This window comes from Microtus pennsylvanicus, chromosome 3, assembly GCF_037038515.1.
Source record: "Microtus pennsylvanicus isolate mMicPen1 chromosome 3, mMicPen1.hap1, whole genome shotgun sequence".
Classification (NCBI taxonomy): Eukaryota; Metazoa; Chordata; class Mammalia; order Rodentia; family Cricetidae; genus Microtus; species Microtus pennsylvanicus.
Window position 1 is genome coordinate 6,704,816 of NC_134581.1, and position 19,822 is coordinate 6,724,637.

The following is a 19,822-nucleotide window of genomic DNA, read 5'->3' on the forward strand; positions in this document are numbered from 1 at the left end:
TCTCTCCCTCCCTCCCTCTCTCTCATGTCTGTGTGTGTTTGTGTAAGTATGGGCATGCATATACCGGAGTGTATACATACAAGTCAGAGGGGGGTAGCCTCAGGTCTCGGGTGCCGGGTCCTTGCCTCCCATGCTGTTTGAGACACTATTTCTTCTTTGCTGTCAGTATACGCTAGCTGGTCTATGATCTCCTTGGGATTCTACTGTCTCCACCTGCCGTCTTGCTCCAGGGACCCGAGGGTTGTAGATGTGAGCTGCAATACCTGGCTTTAAGTCAATTCAGGTCTCCATGCTTGCACAGAATTACTTTACCTACCAAGCCACCCATGCCCTAGATTTTCATTTTCCTCAGAAGTCTTTGAAGCCACTATCTGTGTTATCCGTGATGTAAGCCTGGGCTCTGCATCCATCATGGAAGGCAATGGGAAAACAAGTAGGACAATCTGGGGTTAAGCCGGCATTGCTGATGTGTCCAGGGCCTCTTCTCCACTTGGCAACAACAGAGCTTATGCCCGTGTGTGTGACGTGGCTGGACTGTTGGGTGTACAAATGCCCCGAGAACCATTTACTTGGGGAACAAGAGTTGTCAGACTTCCAGGCAGAAGTGGAAAAATTGTGGGAACAGCAGATGGAGCGGTCACTTGTTTTTGCAGTGAAGTCAGACTGGCACACTTCTGCTGTGCTGTGTGTCTCGCATGGCTGCTTTCTTGCCATGACAGGGGACACTATTTCATTTGCAAAGTCCAAGAGAGATGCTAGGAGTTCTTTGAAGAAGGCCAGGTGACCCTCCTTAATAGAATATATTGTTGGGATTCTCACTGTGGGAGAAGCGGCAGCTATGAATTTCTAGGAAGAATATCCAATTGATGAGAGAATAATAGCCAATGAGGCAATGAAAGAATCAGACAGTCTGTACAATGGATTTGGAACATTTGCGTTGTTGTTGGGTAATGTTATATTCCCACTCCGTGAGAGCATCACACCTCAGATTGATTGCTAATTGTAAAGGGAAAATGTAACTTGTTAAGGGAAAGATCTAGAAGCTCCTTTATTCACACAGAAAAGCCACCCTCAGAGAAAGAGACAGAAGAGGTGACATGCCTCTGCACAGGATGCAAGGCTCTGAAAAGCCATTGCCACAAAGGATTCTTGTCAGAAACTTTTAAGATGAATTTAATCAAGATGCACAAATGAATACCAACAAGGCATGAATCAGTTAAATGCTGGGAACCAACAAGCCTAAATCCAGAGCCACAGGGAGTTCTCCATTCTGTGAGAAAAATCACAGCCAAATGGAGTGAGAGAGCCTTGCTTGGATTCAGGATTGAACACAAAGAAGCCCAGACAAGATATTATGAATGGTGGAGGGAGATATGAATATGAACTAGATATAGGATATTTTCAGAGAAATAGTTGGTAATATACCTTGTTATTATAGAAATATGTGGTTAAGAGGTATACATGGAAGCTTTATGAGTTCCTTCTAGTGTCTGGGACAGACACATAAAAACCTGACTTATACCTAGGAGCTGGAGAGGTGGCTCAGTGGTTTAGAGCACTTACTACTCTTGTCGAGGAGCCAAGTTCTGTTCCCAGCATCCACGTCGGGTGGTACACAACCATGGGTAACTTCAGTTCCAGGGCATCCAGTGCCCTCTTCTGGCCTCTGTAGGCAACTGAACACACACACACACACACACACACACACACACACACACACACACACACACACACACAGAAACACACACACACAATTAAAAATGAAGCAAAATCTTAAAAACCCTGCAGAAAACATTAACAGTTCAAATCTAAATAAGGGCCTAGAGATCACTGTATTGCATAGTCCCCAAACATAAACAACTATTAATGATGGAATGGATAACCTACTAGGCCTGCATTTCATAGGAAGAAGGATGGAGCTTCTGGGCCTCTGGGCAGCAGGCTAGGCACTAGGTTCCCTGTCCAGTTTCTTAGGTAAAAGAATAAGACATAAGACATCCTCTTTCCATGGTTTTCTTCCGCCTGCAGATGTTCCTTCCTTCATAATGGTGATTCATCTTCCCTCTCGGGAATCCACCCAAGCAATATTTTTCCCTTGTACGATTTTACTTTCCCAGTTGGCATCCATCATCCCCGCCTGTCAAAATCTTTACCGTTTTGATTGGCTCATTCAGCGCACAGTTACCACTCACAGGCGTGTGGCATCTGAATGGTTGATGAGCCCACTCTCTATGTCTTTATCTGCGTGGGTAATAAAGAAATCGACTAGCAACCCCTTGCTGCTCCCTAGCAGCTAAAGGCGGAGTCTCAGAGTCTTCCCCTTGCTCTCCCTCCCATGCCCTGGTGGGTCTGTCCGCTCATCAGCTCCGCTCACCAACCCCGCAGCACACACAGCCTGTCAGCTGTAGTCCTGGCCCTTGGGCATCGACTACCAAACATGTCATCTGTCTAGGGACCTCTTTCACTGCTGCTGCTCTGGCCTGTCCAGACTGGGCTCTCAGAGGCTCCCTCAGGTGACTAGGAAGAGGCATGTCATCTTCTCTCCCGAGAGTGACAGTGTATTCATACTCCATCGGTAATTCGAGGCTGTCCTGCCCTGGAGAGCAGACAGAAGCCTGGAGATGATTCTCTGCCCCGGTGAAGAAGTGTGTGCCTGTGCACATGGAGATAGGTCAGAGATTCATGTCAAGTGTCTTCCTTTGTCCTCTCTGCTTTATCTCCTGAGACAGGGTCCCTTGAAGAACGTGAAGCTTGCCTATTTGGCTAATCTAGCCACCCAGTTTGCCCTCTGTCTTTGCATTTTGAATGTTGCAGTTACAGATAGGCCACCCAATCTATTCAGCTTCTAAATGGGTTCTGGGGATCTAAACTTTGTCAAGTATTTGATCCACCAAGTCATCTCCCTAGTCCTGGGGATGCATTATTGTAAAACATATGTGCATATATATGACATCCTTCTTTAAAGTGTAGAATTATAACCCCATAATGGCACCATGGGAGGCAGTGCGGGAGCAAAGGCAATGAGACACTGCATTACATAAGTCTCAGTTTACTAGTTTGGACCCTCCATGTCTCAGTCTTCTTGTCTGTGTAAAGTGCAGTGATTAGAACGCATCCCACAGGTTCATTGTGATGACGAAGTGAATTAAATACACAGAAAATTATGACGGGAACACCTGGCAGTGAGTCAGAGCTCTGTGAATGTGAGCCCAAAGTAACTGTATTATGATTTGTTTTAGAATTATTATTATTATTACTACTACTATGATGTCTTTTTTGTGTAGGCCATTTTCTGCATGAGCATGTTCTGGAGGTTTATGCCTGTAATGAGGATGGAAGCAAACATACTCTCCTGGGCAGCTCAAGCAAAGTTCAGGAAACAGCCCTGAAAGCACATTTGGGCTTCGTTCAGTGCCAACAGGTTTGGTTTTATCATTCGGGTGCTAGGGACCAAACCCAGAGCCTTGCTCAAGCTAGGCACGTGTGCTTCTGAGCTGCATTGTCAGCCAATTAACAAGTTTTGGTCTATTTTAGGATCAGAGAAAATTGAAAGCATCAGAAAGCAGAGGAACTAGGTGGAGCTGGATTTTACTGATGGCTTTTTGATCCGGGTGAAAGTTGACACAGGTCTTATAACTTGAGAAAGCTCACACGATTCCTAAGCGTGGTAACTATGAGCGATCATTCATCTAACACCTATGTGTGGAGTGGTTGCTGTGTGTTAGCCGTTGTTCTGGACCAGAAAATGCACGAGGGAATCTAATGGCAAGGCCCTGGCCTAAGGAGCTTGGATTCTTTGCCAGAGAGGGAGATGGAGGGGCAGTAAATACATCCAAAGGATTCTGTTCTTTCAGAGTAGAGAGAAAACGTTAAGAAACGTGGAGTAGAGAAATCTCGACCGCCCTCCCCCTACTCGTCGTGGGTGTGTGATGGGGAGATGATTCCCTTGGTAAAGGGCTTGCCGTGCCAGCAGGAGGACCTGGAATAGCCGTTTGCTCCGTTGCTGTTGTCCCGTATGAAGAACTCCTTGCTGCCCCACAGAGCCCCAGGTTTTAGCACACTAAGCTCTAGCAGGGTGTTGGTTGTGTGTTAGTTCATTGTTCGTGCACTAGTTACTTTTCTTGCAGTTGTGAAAGACTTGGCAACAACCAAGAAAGAAAAGGAAGGATTTATCTTAGCTCCTCCTTCGAGGGTACAGTTCGCCATGGCAGACAAGGCGTGGGGGCCAGAGCTCGAAGAGACAGCTGGCTGGACTATATTAACCGCCACAGTTGGAGTGTTAAGCCCTGTATGCCTGGGTCAGAGAAAGTCGAGTTTTGTGTGGTTTATACATCTCTGGTCGTAGCAATGGGTCCCATCACCAATATTCATCAGCATGGCTATATCAGAACTCTTTCTCCATCTACAGAATAAAGGTTCTGTAAAGGATCTTTTTCCTTTTTTTTTACTTGTTAAATTTAAATTTTATACATTAACTTCTTAACAAGCAAAGTGTGCCTCCTCCTGCTTTGGTGAACTGCCCCCGTCTATTCTGTGGGTGAGTGGGGTAATTTTATTCCCTCGCTCAGGAGTGGGCTGCCTCTACAACATTCTTTGTAAAGCCCTTGGTGGAAGAACCTGCTGAACCTGGAAAGGTGCTATTATTTACTCTTTTAATATTCCCGAGCAATGGCATTCGTGCTGCTGTGTATTGCTGAAATAAAGGCTTTGGGTTGAAGTCCCACAGAGCCCTGTGGTCTATCTGGACAGGCAGTGCTTGCTGCTTTCAGTCTTCTGGACCCCTCGAGTAAGAAGAGCATGTCAACACAGGGTGGGCTGCTTTCTGCTTAGAACTCCTTCAGCAGATGGCGTCAGAAGTGAAGGGAGGATGATGAGAAAAATCTCCAGATCCTGTGTCAATTCCCGGAAGCTTCCCTCCCTCCCTCCCTCCCTCCCTCCCTCCCTCCCTCCCTCCCTCCCTCCCTCCCTCCCTCCCTTCCTCTTTCTCTCCCTCCTTTCCTCCTTCCTTCTGTCTTCCTTCCTTCATTGCTTCTTTCTTTCTTTTTCTCTCTCTCTTTGTCTCTTTCTCCCTCTCTCTCTCTCCCCTTCCTTTCTGCCTTCTTTACTTCCTTCTTTTCTTTCAAGACAGGGTTTTTCTGTGTAGCTCTGGCTGTCCTGGAACACTCTCTATTAAGTGAGTTCCAGGTTGAGTGAGAGACCCTGCTTCCAAACCAAGGTGGATGTATGTGTGGAGACCGGAGGTTAAAGTTGTGTGTCTTCCTCAGTTGCTTTCCCAGTTTTGGTCTCTGAGACAGGGTGGGTCTCTTACTGACCTTGGTTAGGGTGGCTGACGCGGAGCTTCAGGGACCTCCTGTCTCCGTATACGTCTGCAGTGCTGGGGTTACAGGCACATACTGCCAGGCCTGGATTTTAGTTTCTGATCTCTTGATATTAACATCTTCCGGACTCCAAAAGTATGAGAGATACATTTACATTATAAGCCACCCAGTCTCAGGTATTCTGTTACAGTTTCATGAAAACAAAATATGACTGTATCAACCTCAGGTGTTACTTGAGGGTTCATAGATTGAGCTTGGATGTCCATCCGTGGAGGAAGAGGTATGGATGCATCAGTTGGCCACTGGGTTACAGTACAGAAGCAAGTAGTCCGGTGGGCTCTGAGAGCAAATTGTGGGTTAATGTTGAACACAGCAGAGTCAAATTGACAGGAGTTTGGGGAAATAAAGGTTTACATTGTAAAGCACAATCATGATTTTGTCCACTGTCATTCCTCATGTGATTTAGGTGAGAGGTTTTATCAAACTCCCACAAATTGTCAGAACTATGCTTGGCACTTTGCACCATCTTTGGTCCTCCCCAAACTTTGCAGAGACCTCACTGTACTTCAGTGCTGCCGAGGATGACAGCGCTGAACTCAATGGCTGCATCAAGCTCCTAAAACAAGGGCATGATCTGAGCTCTGAATCCAAGGCTCTGGATGCCAAACTCTACACTCCCAGTACTCTCGGGACCAATAACATTGAGCCAAAAAAGTCCTAGCACCACCTGAAATGGGATTTCAAAACCTATACCTCTGCTTGATTTTCTGGCAAATGGTTTCAGTGGTGTGGCCTGGGTAATGCGTGTGACCCATCTATTTGTCAGCTGTAAGGAAAGGGCGGAACATGGAGGTACTGATGGGCAGATGTGGGTACTGGCAGATGTGGGTACCCTTCACATCCCAAAGTTTGGGAGGTCAACTGATGTTACGGGACCCAGACAGCAAGTCATGAGGATTCTAGAAAATCCCAAGACACAGAAGGACAGAGTGGAGACCTCCAGGTGATTCAGGGCAGTTGGTCTTGTTTTATCATTATTTTGAACATTTTAAAAGTCTAAATATGCCACACACCTGCCTATCCACCAAGACCAGTCTTTGCAAGAAAGCTTGAAGTAGATCTGAGGTTCTAGGACACTTCCCAGCGGCCAGGTATGGGTGGCATGTGTGCTCCTACTGCGATAGTCTTGTTTGCTGCTGGTGGAAGGAGGGAGAAAGCTCGCAGCTCTGGGCAGAGAGGCCTTTATCAGCCTTCGCTGTTTTCTTGTTTAAAAGCAAATGTGCTTGCTGTGGCGATGTCTCAGTCAGCAAAGTGCATGCTGTGTAAGCATAACTACCTGATTTGGATCCATATTTCTAACCACATTAAAAACAAACACACACACACAAACAAATAGAGCACCGGACTCAGAGGTGCCTGCCTGTCATCCCAGTTTAGGGGAGATGGAGACAAGAGGGTCCGTGGGGCTTGCTAGCTAGTCTAGATGCATCTGTGAACTCCAGGTTCTGCGAGAGACTCCATCTCAGTAAATAAGGTAGACAGCAATTGAAAAAGACACTCGGTATTGCCTTCTGACATCCATACAAATGTTCGCAATGCCTGTACACATATGTGGACATGTGCATGTGTGTGCGCATGTGTACTCATATGATTTTTAAAAGAAACATGTTTTGCTTTAAACTTTATTATAAAAACATTGCAAATCTTAAAAATCAGTTTTTGAGGGGGCCAATATCAAGTGTCCCCCGGCTTCTTCATCCTTGTTTTCTTTCTAACACTGGCATGGAGATTTCTATCATTGCCCTGTAGCTCCGTTTTAGAAAAGATAAACAAATTACCTCAGCATTTCCTAAACTTTAAATATGAAGAGAATTCTGTGTTTTGGGTCCTCCCTTCTCATAGTGTTTAAGGATAAACTAGCACTCTTCTCTACTGTCCTTCCCCTGAGCGATTATTGCCCAGATTCTTGATGTGCAGGGAACAGTTCTGAGAAACACATTGATTTTTATTTGAACCCAGTGGTGCCCTCATATCCAGGCATCCCTGGTATTAACATAAATCTAAGTTAACTTAAAATACACGAGGTCCAGACTGGTGTGATCTGGTTCCCAGATTTGGTCCACCCTTCATTCCAGATCCCGAGAGAGCCCTGGAGAGCTGGGTGATCCATCGATCACCTGTTTTCTTCCTTCACGGGTCTAGGTGTGCTGGATCGGGGAGGGGTTTCTGGGGGCTCAGAGAACTGTGTGCATGGGCTGAGTGTGCTGAGTATGAAGGTGTCATTATCATTCACTTTCCTGTAGTTCTCAGTAGCAAATTTAATAACATTTATAAACACAATGGCAACATGCTGATTCTTTTCAGGGATTTCTGCCTTTCTCCTTAGGCAAAATGTGCATTTTTGCCTTTCGCAGCAGCTTGCTAAACTTCAGGGATAAACCAATGGCCAAACTAGAATTTGCCATTGATCTTAAAGATGGCAGTGTAATGTGAGACTTGGTGTGTTAGAGTGATTTCCTCATGGACCTTTCCCCTTGATTCCTGACTTCTAGATTTCATCGTCTCTCTAGCCCAATAGGGACGTGGCAGTTCTGAATCATTATGACTGGCTTTTGTTTTGTTTATCCATTTATTAGTGTGTACGTATGCACACATAGTAGAAGGAAAGAACCAACTCATTCAAGCTGTCCCCTGACCTCCATATATGTGCCATGCCCTCTGTATACACACACACACACACACACACACACACACACTCTAGAAGTTAAAAATTACTTTTCTCTGTGAATGAAAATGCAGAGTTGTCTTGCTGAATGACAAGTATAACCAGATAAAGCTACTTAGGAGACAATAGCATGGCTTCATACCAGAGTATACTCAATGATGCCCTTCACCAAGGGTGAAGTCCGCATGAGAGGCTCAAGGGACAAGAGCTGAGATACATGGGGTTCGTTGCAACACCGTGCAGGACATTCATCCTCCACTTAGCCAAGGTCAGCTGAGATTCTGAGTGCCGTGAAGATGCCTCATTTGGTAAAGTGCTTGCCTGGCAGGCTGGAGGATCTGGGTTTGAGTCCTAGAACTCATGCAAAGAAATTTAGCCACCACGAGGAACACTAGCAGTCAGCGCTAGGAACGTAAAAGGATGCCTGGGATTCACTGATTGGTTGGTGTAGCCTTATTGGTGAGTTCCAGGCCCCAGGGAGACCTGTCTCAAATGAGCTAGGCAGACAGCACCTAAGGAATGACATCCAGTTGTACTCTGGCTTCCACATTCATTCACACACATGCACGCACATATGTACACACACACACACACACACACACACACACACACACCCAGAGAGAGAGATAGAGAGATTTCAAGTTAATTTGAAATGTCTTGTCTTATTGTGCACAGTGACCAGTGACTACAAAGTCCAATGGAAGGGACCACATGGTGTCTGCACATTGAACACCCACAGGGCTGTCCAGAGCCAGCGGCTTTGTGCAGCTGTTGGTCACAGCCTGGTGGCTGTTCAGATGAACTTCAGCACTTGGGCAGGAGGAAAAAGAGGTAGTATCTTAAGACCAGGTAGTGATGACGGAAGCAGCTTACGATGCCATCTGAAAACGAAGGAAGTAGAAAGGTCCTCCTAAGGAGGCATCGCCTCTATCCACGGTGAGGAAGAGACAGTGAAGTGGTGGGAAGGGACCCCTGTGCAGAGAGGAGCTCTCAGGTTATGTCAGGCAAGATTCTATATGAGCTGGGCACACAAGGCGCTGATGGCTTCCCTGGGAAGATTTGTGTTGGGGGATCCTTCTTAACAGCTGCCACTGACAATTATAGAGGGAATTCTGCATTTTTTGGCAGTGAGGTAATGCCAGGCTTGCCCTAGAAACAACCACGGACTTGTTTGTGAAGGAGGAAAGAAGAACTGCTGCTTTGTATTTGTGGAAACAATCCAGTGAGGGGAAGTAGATGCGTAGTTTTCCGTGGATACATCAGGCATCTTTTACGTAACTCTCTTCCTCTCTGGCTACAGTGGGTTTTTCTTTTAGTATGCGTGCACGCACACACGTGTATGGCTGTGTATGGTGTCTGTGCCTGTGGGTACACATGCGCCAAGGTGTCAACAGTGGGTATCTTCATCATTGTTTGAGAATGAGTTCAGTACAGACACATTTGAAAGCAGCAACACTTCTGGCATCAACTTGATTGATTGTGAATGCTTAATCCTCATATAAGTAAAGCCAAAAATAGGAGGAAAAAATTCCCTGAAAATACGACATACCTGGCTGGAGCTGGGAAGGTCTGCTGCTCTTGATCTCAGCACCACACTTGATAGTTCAGAAATGTGACTCCAGCTGCAGGGACTCCGAATCCTCTTCTGGCTTCTGCCAACCTGCGTGCACGTGGCCACACACACTCAGACACACACACACTCAGACACACACACACTCAGACACACACACACTCAGACACACACACAAACTCAGCTAAAATCATTAAGATATATTATTCAAATATAAATTCTCATGGAATGTTTTACTTATTTTCTGAAAACTAATTGAATCAAGGTACTTGCATGGTCCTCTTGTCGCCATCCTTACTCAGTTCAGCTTTCACAACGGTAGATGCATCTCTGAGATTTTAAGCCACCAACCGATAAACCCTTCGATTCGCTGTTTGTTTTAGGGGAGGTTTGTGAGCTCAGCTCCTCCATCCCTGCCTGTGGCTCTTTAACACAAAGACATTGGAGTCAGAGCCCTTAATCTGGATTCTGACTCTGCCTTTTACTTAGTAGGTGGCTGTTGCGTGTGTCTTACACTCAGCACGGAACCTGCTTATGCTTGCTTTCCTGTACATAGTAGCTACTATTGCGAGAGGATGTTTGTTTCTTACATAATAGCGTAGGCTTGACATCACCCATATGTATCAAATAGCCTTGAGATTCAAGAGGTGACTTCTCCTGCCTTAGAGGTTGTCTTACTTATCCATTGCCTGATTGATTAGTGATTTTGAATTGTCCTTATTCTTTCTTTCTTTCTTTCTTTCTTTCTTTCTTTCTTTCTTTCTTTCTTTCTTTCTTTCTTTCTTTCTTTCTTTCTTTCTTTCTCCTCCACGATGGCAGCTTCACTGTCACCTAGACACACCTGAGAAGGAAGTCTCAGTGAGAGCTTGTCTGGATGAGTTGGCTGTAGGCATGCCTCTGCTGGATTTTTCTCTAATTGCATTAAGTAAGGTGGGGAGGCTCAGCCCACTGTGAGTGGTTCTGTTCCCTGGGTTTGGATCCCAGGCTGTCTAAGAGTAGGGGAAGGGAGCAGATTCCTAAGCATGCATGTGTTCTCTCTGCTCTCCACTGTGGACATGACCAGCTGCTTCAACTTCCTGCCTTGGTTTTCCTGTAGGGATGAAGCCTGAGGTTGTGAACCACATATGTTGTTCCTCCCCTGCATTGCTAGTGTCATGGTCACAGATGCAGAAATGAGACTAGGGTGACAACCATTGCTTTGCTGTCCTTGAAGTTTACCATTCACCAGTGATTGTTCCTTTGAGGGGACAGAGGTTTTTGTATCATGCAGTTTCCTACTTCTCAATCTGTAGGACAATGGGAATCCCATATTTGCTTCCTTGTTGCTCAGTGATGTAAAGGAGAGGCCCTACACTACTTCCTTAAACTTCAGCCCAACTGCTAATCCTTTATCGGTGTTGTATCTCCCCAGGGTGATGCGAGGAGCAGGTGGTCAGGTTGTTTCTGGATTAAGAGAGGATGCTGTGATCTGTTGGTGATTATAAGTCCTTTGTAAGGCTTTGTTCTCTTGGACTTCCCGAAAGCACAGCACTGTGATCCCAGATCAATGCTGGATTTTTCCTACACATCAGTCAAGTGATTTGGCAATAGATTTATCAGCAGACACCAGATGAGTGTCCTTCGATTCAGTTTTGAATGTGGCTACTAGAGGATATTGACATCTTCAGATGGAGTGGATGGAGGGCTTAGTCCTGCAAGGCTGTCTCCATCTGGGACGGCAGATGCAAGGACCTAGTTGAGCTGTTACCTCTACTTCCAGTCAGTCAACTGGAAATCAGTGCTATCCCAACTCTTCCCCTGGGTTTGGTTGGCTTGCTACAGTGGCTCACAGACCCCAGGGAAATGGGTTTATCAGTATCTCACCAGTATATCACCAACAATGCTACAAAGAATAAGACAGCCACATGGTGGACTAGAAGTGTGAGAAGTGGGGTGAAGAAGAAGCCAGAGCATCCTAGCCCTCTCTGGGTCTGCCATTCTCCGGGCTCCTCCACATGCTCAGCTATTCAGAGATTCTCTCCACATTGTTCTCTTTGGGCGTATGGTGGCTGTGTTACAAAGACACCATTGACTTCATTACTTGCCATTGGCAATTCACTTACCTTTCAGTTCCTTCAACGTCATGATGTTGAAAGACCTTTCCTTCCCATCATGCTTTGCTCTTTCCAAGAACAACATTTCTCAACTTGAAACTTCTATGGGCTTCCAGCCACCAACCCTTCCCTCAGCCTGCAAAAGACACTCATCTCTTTGAAGATTCCAAGAATTTTCAGAGCTGTATGGAGTTATTCAATGTCTAGCTCCTGCCCTCCTTACTCCACTCATGTTCAATATGTGGGTTTATTAAACCATTGCAGGACATCTGTCTTTGAAGTGGGTGAGGAGCCTGGGATGTTTATGCTTCATCTTCCCCCAAATATAGAATTTCGTCTTTCTTTGAACGGTGAACGCTAAAATGATTTGGATTCTGCCCTACCTGGTCTTCCTGGTTAACTGTCTGTCCAAATGCTTCCATCTGATTTGCCCTTGACCAATAATTAAGCCACAAGCCTAGAATCTAAATCACCTGAGTCAGTTCATCTAGAACTATTTCTGGGAAACAAGTTGAGCTACTCTTCTGGGTGCTTGGAAGTTTTGAATTTTTTTTTTTTTTTGCTTTTTGTTTCCCAAAATTTGATCTTATCTATTGTTGAATGCTTTGCAGGGCAACCATTTGTTTAGTACAGCCTCCGGGGAGCCTTCTTTCCCTGTCATCCTTACCTGTCTCAGATTACAGAAGTTCCCAGGAGGCAAATACTGTCTCTTTAGAATGCATTGTGTAGTCTATACACAAATGAGCAATTAATTCCCTCAACACTGACACTGGGACAATGCACAGAGAACCGATGGTATCTTAAGTGATTTAAATAATGTCTTTAATGTACCATTTTTCCTCAGCTTCCCCGCTAATAAAAACTGTCATATGAAAGTAGATAATATACAAAGTACACTGAGTTTTCTACTTGCTAAAGTCTTGGTTAAACTGAAATTATTATTAGAAGATTAGTCTTAGTTATTTTTGTATATATCTACACCCTGCCATTGTCCGTGGCTTCTAGAAGCCTCTTTAAGTGGCTCTCAGGAGGTTAAAGGGCTGAGAAACAACTGTGGTATCAACAGGAGAGTCGAAGGACCCATGCTTGACCCGGATCAGGAACTGACAAACATTTTGTGTTAAAGGTCAGATGGTAACCCTGCTCCATCTCTGATCTCTGCCACAGCTATTCAGGCTGCTCTTACAGCTCGGAGGCAGTCGTGGGCTATGTGAACAAATCATCCCCATGTCCTGATAGCACTTTATTTACACAACAGCCCCAGACCTAGCATGTGTGGTGTGGCTTGCCAGCACCTGATCTAAACGATTAGACTGTATTTACTGACTCCTTTTGAACTGATTCTTAAATATTTTGTAGAAGATAAACCGAGGGCAGGAGAAACACAAGTTCAAAGTGAATGTGAAAGTCAGGGCAGAGGACATGGCCGCACGGGTAAGCGTGAGGTGCTTGCAGAACAGGTATAAGGACCCGAGTTTGAATCCCCATCACCCACATAAAAGCTGTACATGTCTGTATCCCCAGCTCTGATGATGGTGGGGATGTCTGGAGCTTGCTGACTGCCAATCTAGCTCCGGGTTCAGTGAGAGATCCCGTCTCACAGGAGTACAGGGGAGAGAGCGAGAGTGGGACCCAGTCTTCTTTTCTGACCTCTGTGCACACCAAGGCATATGTACCTGCATACACAGCCTACTCCTTCACACACACACACACACACACACACACACACACACACACACACACATATGCACACACTTATTCTCTTTGTTTTATTCTCTTGAGATGGGGCCTGCTGGTTCCTCTGGGAAGTCAGCGCACTGTCTCCAAGGCTTACCGTAAATACCCCTGTTGTTGCTGCTGTTCTGCAGATGTGGGGACTGAGTGCCATGATGAATAAATAACAGCAGTGCCCTCTTATTACAGGAAATAAAGTACATGCTTCTGTTTGAAGGTATTCACAAGGCCACTTGTGATTAATATACCTTGAGGCTTAGGTAAATTAATTGCCCTCTTCCAAGTTCAAAGGAATTTCTTTTTTTAAAGATAAAACTAACAACAACAACAACAAAACTACACCATGAACTCTCAGAAGTTAGATGCAGTCCCTGTGGTTACAAGCTGCAAACAGCCCTGTAGCTTTCAGCCTGGCGGCCTCTGGTGTTCTACCTAAAACTGCCATGTTCTCCACAGAGGTGCAAGTCAGTATTCATTTTATTGGGCATAACGGGATGCCCAGCATGCAGTCAGAGGGTTGCCAATGGCAACACCATAGTTCATCCAGGTATCAAAGTAGCCTGGATGTGAAAGTTTGGTGCCTGTGGATCTTGGTGGAGAACAGGGAGCCTGCTGCTCTCTGAGGGGTGAGTGGATCCAGACTGGTGCTCCTTCCTCCACTGCGGGACTGGCAGGCCCCTCTAGGAGGCTCTCACCATGCTGTTCTTCGTGAGCAGGCATCACTTGAATGTCTCACATAAGCAGATTTAGTTTCTATCCATGCCGAGAGCACACAAACTGTGCTTACTAGATGGGGCATTGCCTTTTGGAATCCATTGAAAAGTCCTTTCAGAAAGAGTCATTTAAGAGTTTATCAGAGCAGGGTCTTCAATAGCTCAGTTGGTAGAGGGAGGACTACAGTGAGTGGGCGTGGTAGTCCTTAGGTCACTGGTTCAAAGGACTTTGTACAATCATTTGGAGCAGAGACGACAGCTCAGTTAGTAGAGTGCTTGCCTTGCATGCACAAGGCCCTGGATCTGGTTCCTTGTACAATGTACATCACATTCGTGGGAGTGGTGTGGAGCAAGTATGAGGCCAGCCTAGGCTATGTGAGGTTGACACAACACACACCCCTCCCCTTTCCATGTTTATTTAGTCTGTTGTAATCTGTGCATTGGTGCTTTGGAATTAATGGTAAATCACAGAGTCTGGAGCTATTGAGAAAACTCCAGAGAATTTAATAAAGAAAATTCAGGGATTTTTAAGGAAGGGTCTCTGGTCAAATATTCAGACCAGATAAGGATTTATAGAAGAAGTTATGCTTAGAAGAGATACAGGAAGGGGCCTGGTAGGAACAGGGCATACTATAGCCAGGGAACCTTTTGCAAATTGTTAATGCACTGTCTTCACGTCTGACCCAAAATCACCCAAAAATCATAGGTAGTGTTATCACCACTTTTTTTTGGGGGGGAATCTCTTAAGATAAAGTGGGTTTTAATATCTCACAGGAAAATGACAAATCTTGAACTGGGTTAGAAAAAGACTCCAAGGCTGTAGCTTTTCATACAGTGGCCATTTACATAGAAAGTAGACCTCCTAGGGACATCCACAGGTGACTGGTGGTTAGTGTGTTTGAGAGTTCAGGCTCAGCCTCAGTTTCCCCACTGCAGGCAGAAAGTTCTGTAGGACAGTGTTGCCCTTTGGATGTCTAAAAATACTTAAAGGCTTGCTAAAATGTCAATGTCATGTGTTGGTCTGGACCCAGCCTCTGAGACTGTGGGTTGTCAACCTGTATGGGGCCTCTTGACCTCATGCAAGAGGTAGTAAAAAAAAAAATCAGCCTCAGCAAGTTTTCTGAATTTTCAAACCCCAAATATTCATTCCGAATCAAGTGCATTATGAAGTTGGCTTGTTTCTGACAGTGCTCACCTGAGCTGTATGAGTCACACCCAGGGTGGCCTTGTTTCCAAACACACCGGCGTGTGTGCTGTAAAGTCCACTCTATGGGCCCCTCCCTGACCACACGGGGTTTGGGGGCTGTCTTGATTTTATGTAGTCTTGTGTGTGTGCCACTGCTTTGTCCTTCAGAGTACTGTTGGGTGGTGGTTGTAAGCGGCATAGTGTGGGTGCTGGGAACTGAACCCGGGTCCCCTGTGAGCATCTGTAAGGGTCCTTGATGCTGAGCCATCTCTCCAGCCACCTACATCGTAATCCTCTCATGCTCTAAGCTGTTCTCTGAGGAAGCTGCGGAAGTGCTATGAGTCTTGCAGCGTGCCAGGGACTTGCTGTCTCCACTGTGGTCTGGGTTTGATTCTGATGTCATATGAATTCTAGTTGACAGAAAAGGAAGGCAGCCTCTTTTCCTTAAGGGAAAGCTCATCTGAAATCACAACCCCCCTCGTTGTGAGGGAATTTCCTCTCCGTAGTTCATATTAATCAGGTTGTCCTGCTTTGAAAGAAGTAGACTTATGAAGGATTGGAGAGGGTCCAGGAGGGACAGCTAGTGGACTCATTTAAATACACATGCATTCCTTTTGTCACAGTACAATAACGCTAGGTGACAAATTAATAGTTGTGATTTAATTACCTGTCAGGGATTAAGCAAGTTCTGACCAAGCATAGGCACCTAACTGGTGCTTAGTCTGCCTGCCACTGGAGAGCACAGTGAGGGTTACCATGCTTCTTTTTTTAAATTGATTTTTATTGAGCTCTACATTTTTCTCTGCTCCCCTCCCTGCCTCTCCCAAGGTTAAAGGAACAGGTTCCACCGAGATTTGAACTCGGATCGTTGGATTCCGAGTCCAAAGTGCTAGCCATTACACCATGGAACCAGCACTTTTAAGAGTACTGAACTCAAATGGTCCAGTAAAAATTCATGGGCCATAGACAGCAGCAAACATGCATGGAGTGATCTGCCTTTGTCTACACTTCTGAGAAGACAAGAACTACATCATCTGCTCAACTTGTCTCTGCCCCACGGCTGTGTTTTCTGGTCCACGGCTGTATCCTCTGGTCTATGTCTGTGGCCTTTGGTCCAGGGCTTCTGCTTCTGGTCTATGGCTGCCACCTCCATTATGAGGTATCTGGGCTGATTAATGGTCTGTTGTCGGTATTAATGCCTGTTGTCTTGGCGCTCTAATTAAAGGAGAGGGTTGGGGCCAAGCTGCTCGCATGAGTTTGGGATTGAAAGACATTTAAAAGGCAGGTGATGGACCCTACACTTCCACTTCTTTCAATTTGACCATAAATCAATTGGGAATGATTTTCCCACCATCATTTTTCACTGGCTTTGAACTTGGGTAATGAGCATCCCCATCCCAGAGTGAAGCTGATTCTCCAAGATCTTGTTAGAAAGAAGGTGAAGATTTATGAAGGGGCTGAGAAACAAGCCTACTGCCTTTCTTCTCATTCTCTACCTGTCATTCCCCTTCCCTTCCCAGACTTCAACCCTGTTGAGTCTCAACTTCTCTGCATGCCAGATAGTATTTGGGAGATGAGGAAGCCCCAGTGTGCCTTGGCCCACTTTCCAGTGTCTGTAGACTGCGTGTAAGAAGATGCTAGCATATGAGGTGGCAGATGAGAACATTCTGGAGGCGAGATACATTCATCTGATTGGTACCAATTATTCCTGGGATTTATGGAGTCTACTGACTTCAGATTAAAAAGCAAAAATAAAGTATCAAGCAGTTTCTGGTGCTGCTACCTCCCAAATTGCTGCCATGCATTCTGTGGGGATTAAGAACCCTGGGTGGACAGTAGGCTTAAGGAAGAGGCACAGTGACAGATTTCCTGGCCCTGACTAGGACTGAGGCTTATGCCGCTGTGTGCAATGGGATGTATCTGTGCCTGTTGAAAACATAACTTACAGACTGTGGGAAAAAAGGTTCCTGGAATATTTAAATATTTGTATGCTTTTAAAGCTATTTTGTTTTAGGAATAGACTTGCAGCAAAGGGCTTGTTAAAATAGAATTTTTACAGATATTCCAGTGAGGCAAACATGTTTAGCTTTATAACATAGCACCCGGAGATGCTGTGGTGGTTTGGTAAGGCCTAGAGATCCAGAATTAAATACACTGAAATCAGAGCAGCTGGGAGAAGTGCCCACTTTGGGATGGCTCTGCCAATTTATAGCACTGGGCAAGGTCCATTCCAGAGCTGACATAAAAATAGACATACTTGTAAGAGGAACCTACTTCTATGTTTGCTGCCAAGGCCAAATATTCCCCTCTTTTCTGCCCTAAGCCTATGATAGGTGTACCTCTCTATTTAGCAAGACACAGATCATAAGCTCTGTCCTAACTGCAAAGAAGTCTGGGAAATCCATGTGTTAGGTTTCCAGTCTGTGCTACAGAGTTCAGTTGGGAAGGTTTGGAATATAAATGGTAGAGATGTAGCCTCACCACCCACCACAGGAAGGAAGCATATCCAATAACCACAATAAATGTCCAGTGCGGTCTCCTTGGGTGGCTAACGAGACTGCGGGGCACCGAATGTTGGCACCTGTCTGAGGAGGAAAGGCAGCTATGCAGAACATCATCATGGAGTATGGCCATGCTCGAGTCTCCAAGGCTTTTGTGGTCAGGATAGGATGGGTAGGTGACACAGAAACAGCCTCCAGATCCTAGTGATGTGCGCTGTGGAGCTGGCTCAGTTGTAAAGCACGTGCCTTGTAAACATGGGGACTGGGTAGAGTTCCAGAACCCACAGAAACAGCCAGACATAATGGCTCACACTTGCAATCCCAGGGATGTCAAGATGGGAGGTGAACAGGTACATCCCTGGAGATTACTGGTTAGTTGGCCTAGCTTGTTTGGCAACATTCCAAGCTAACAAGAGACCCTGTCACAAACAAAAGATGGAAGGCACCTGGGGAGAGACACTTGAGATTGTCTTCTAATTTCAACGTGCACACACCTACACACACAGGTGCATGCGTACAAACCAAAATTTCAGTGGCTTGACATGGTCATGCAGAACTCCTGAAGAACTAGCCCAAGAGTTCTGAGCATGGAATCTTGGGTCACATGGTCTGTGACCACATATCCAGATGCCCCAGGGTGCTTTACTCCTTTGGGTGACTTAGTGATTTAAAAAGCTCTAGTATACTTAAATCGTGCCTTTAGGATGTGCCTATGACAACCTTGCTCGCATTCTTCAAAACTGGGCAGGAGATGGAGGCGGGCCATAGGGACTCTTGACTACCTCAGCCTGGGAGTGCTCATTGGGTAGAAATGGTCACGAGGTCTCCACTGATTCCCAATAAGGAAGTGGAGTCACCTGTCCACCCAGGAAGGACTGGATAAGATTTCGTAGTGAGCCTATGTCAGAATCTAAAGGAAAGGGAAGGAAAAGCCATCATCAGAGCAGGCTGAAAGCACCGTCCACATCTCAGCCTTGGTGAGTTTGGTGTGTCTTAGCAAATTCTCTGCTGTTTGTTTCTTAGCCAGTCTGCTGTTTGAGTGGAACAATTTCCAAACAGGAAATGCTTCATTAGTAAACAGCTAATGAAGAGCTCTGGAGGAGTTTGAATAAAGTGGTTTGGAGCAAGGAAAAATGTCATTGGTTAAGTACATGTATGTCTTCAGATTCTTATTAATTATATTTGTCTGAGTGAAAACAGATAATTGGGCTACAGATGGTCAGGATCCTAATGCACAAGCATGCATGAGAACCTGAATTCAGAGCCCTGGAATCTGTGTTAACGGGTAAGGTAGCTTGAGCATCCAGCTCTCAAGGAGCTAGCTACATCCAGGGTTTGAGGACTAAGTCCACAGTGTAGTAAAACTGAACCTAAAGTTTTTCTGTCTGAGGGTACAGAATAAATGTGCTCTTTGAGTCATGCTCTTTACTGTTCTGCCTGTTCTTCTGCTGTAGCTCTAATTCTGCCTCCACAGCTTCAATTCTAAGTTATAATTCTTAATAGTTTTTATTTACTTTTAGGTTTCTAGGTTCTAATTCTTTCTCCTCTTCTTCTGATATACACATATCAGAGACAAGCTGTAGGGAGATCTGCATGGAGAGTCAGGTCTTTACCAGCCAGACTTTAGCAAGTGAAGAGCTTGCTTTGTGTTTATAACCTTAGTTAGACATGTGACATTGATCTTGTGCATACTGTAAGGTTTTTAACTTATGATCCATTTACAGAAGAATTCAGTCTAGTCTGAACTTGCTTTGAGGTAAAAATAAACTAATTGTGTGTAGTTTGTTTTAAACTGGGGAGAAATTGTTGTTTTCTATGTTAGTTTGAGTTAAAGAAGCAAAGCAGGCTTTTAAGTGTCTTACAGTCCTTGTGGGACAATAGATCTAGTTATGAAACATATCCTAGTATATTTTCTATATATCAAAATTACACAACTTAATGAGAAGTCACCTTCCTGACCATCCACAGATAGATGTGCCCAT

At 45.3% G+C, this 19,822-nt stretch overlaps 1 protein-coding gene and 1 non-coding gene across 4 annotated transcripts in view; one reads left to right on the forward strand and one right to left on the reverse strand.

Annotated features, from left to right (window-relative positions):
• Window positions 1–19,822, forward strand: part of Rbms3 (RNA binding motif single stranded interacting protein 3) — a 1,334,377-nt gene that overhangs the window by 113,926 nt on the left and 1,200,629 nt on the right. The window lies entirely within an intron of this gene.
• On the reverse strand, window positions 16,179–16,250 carry Trnap-cgg (transfer RNA proline (anticodon CGG)). The gene has a single exon. It is a non-coding gene; the product is annotated as a tRNA-Pro (tRNA).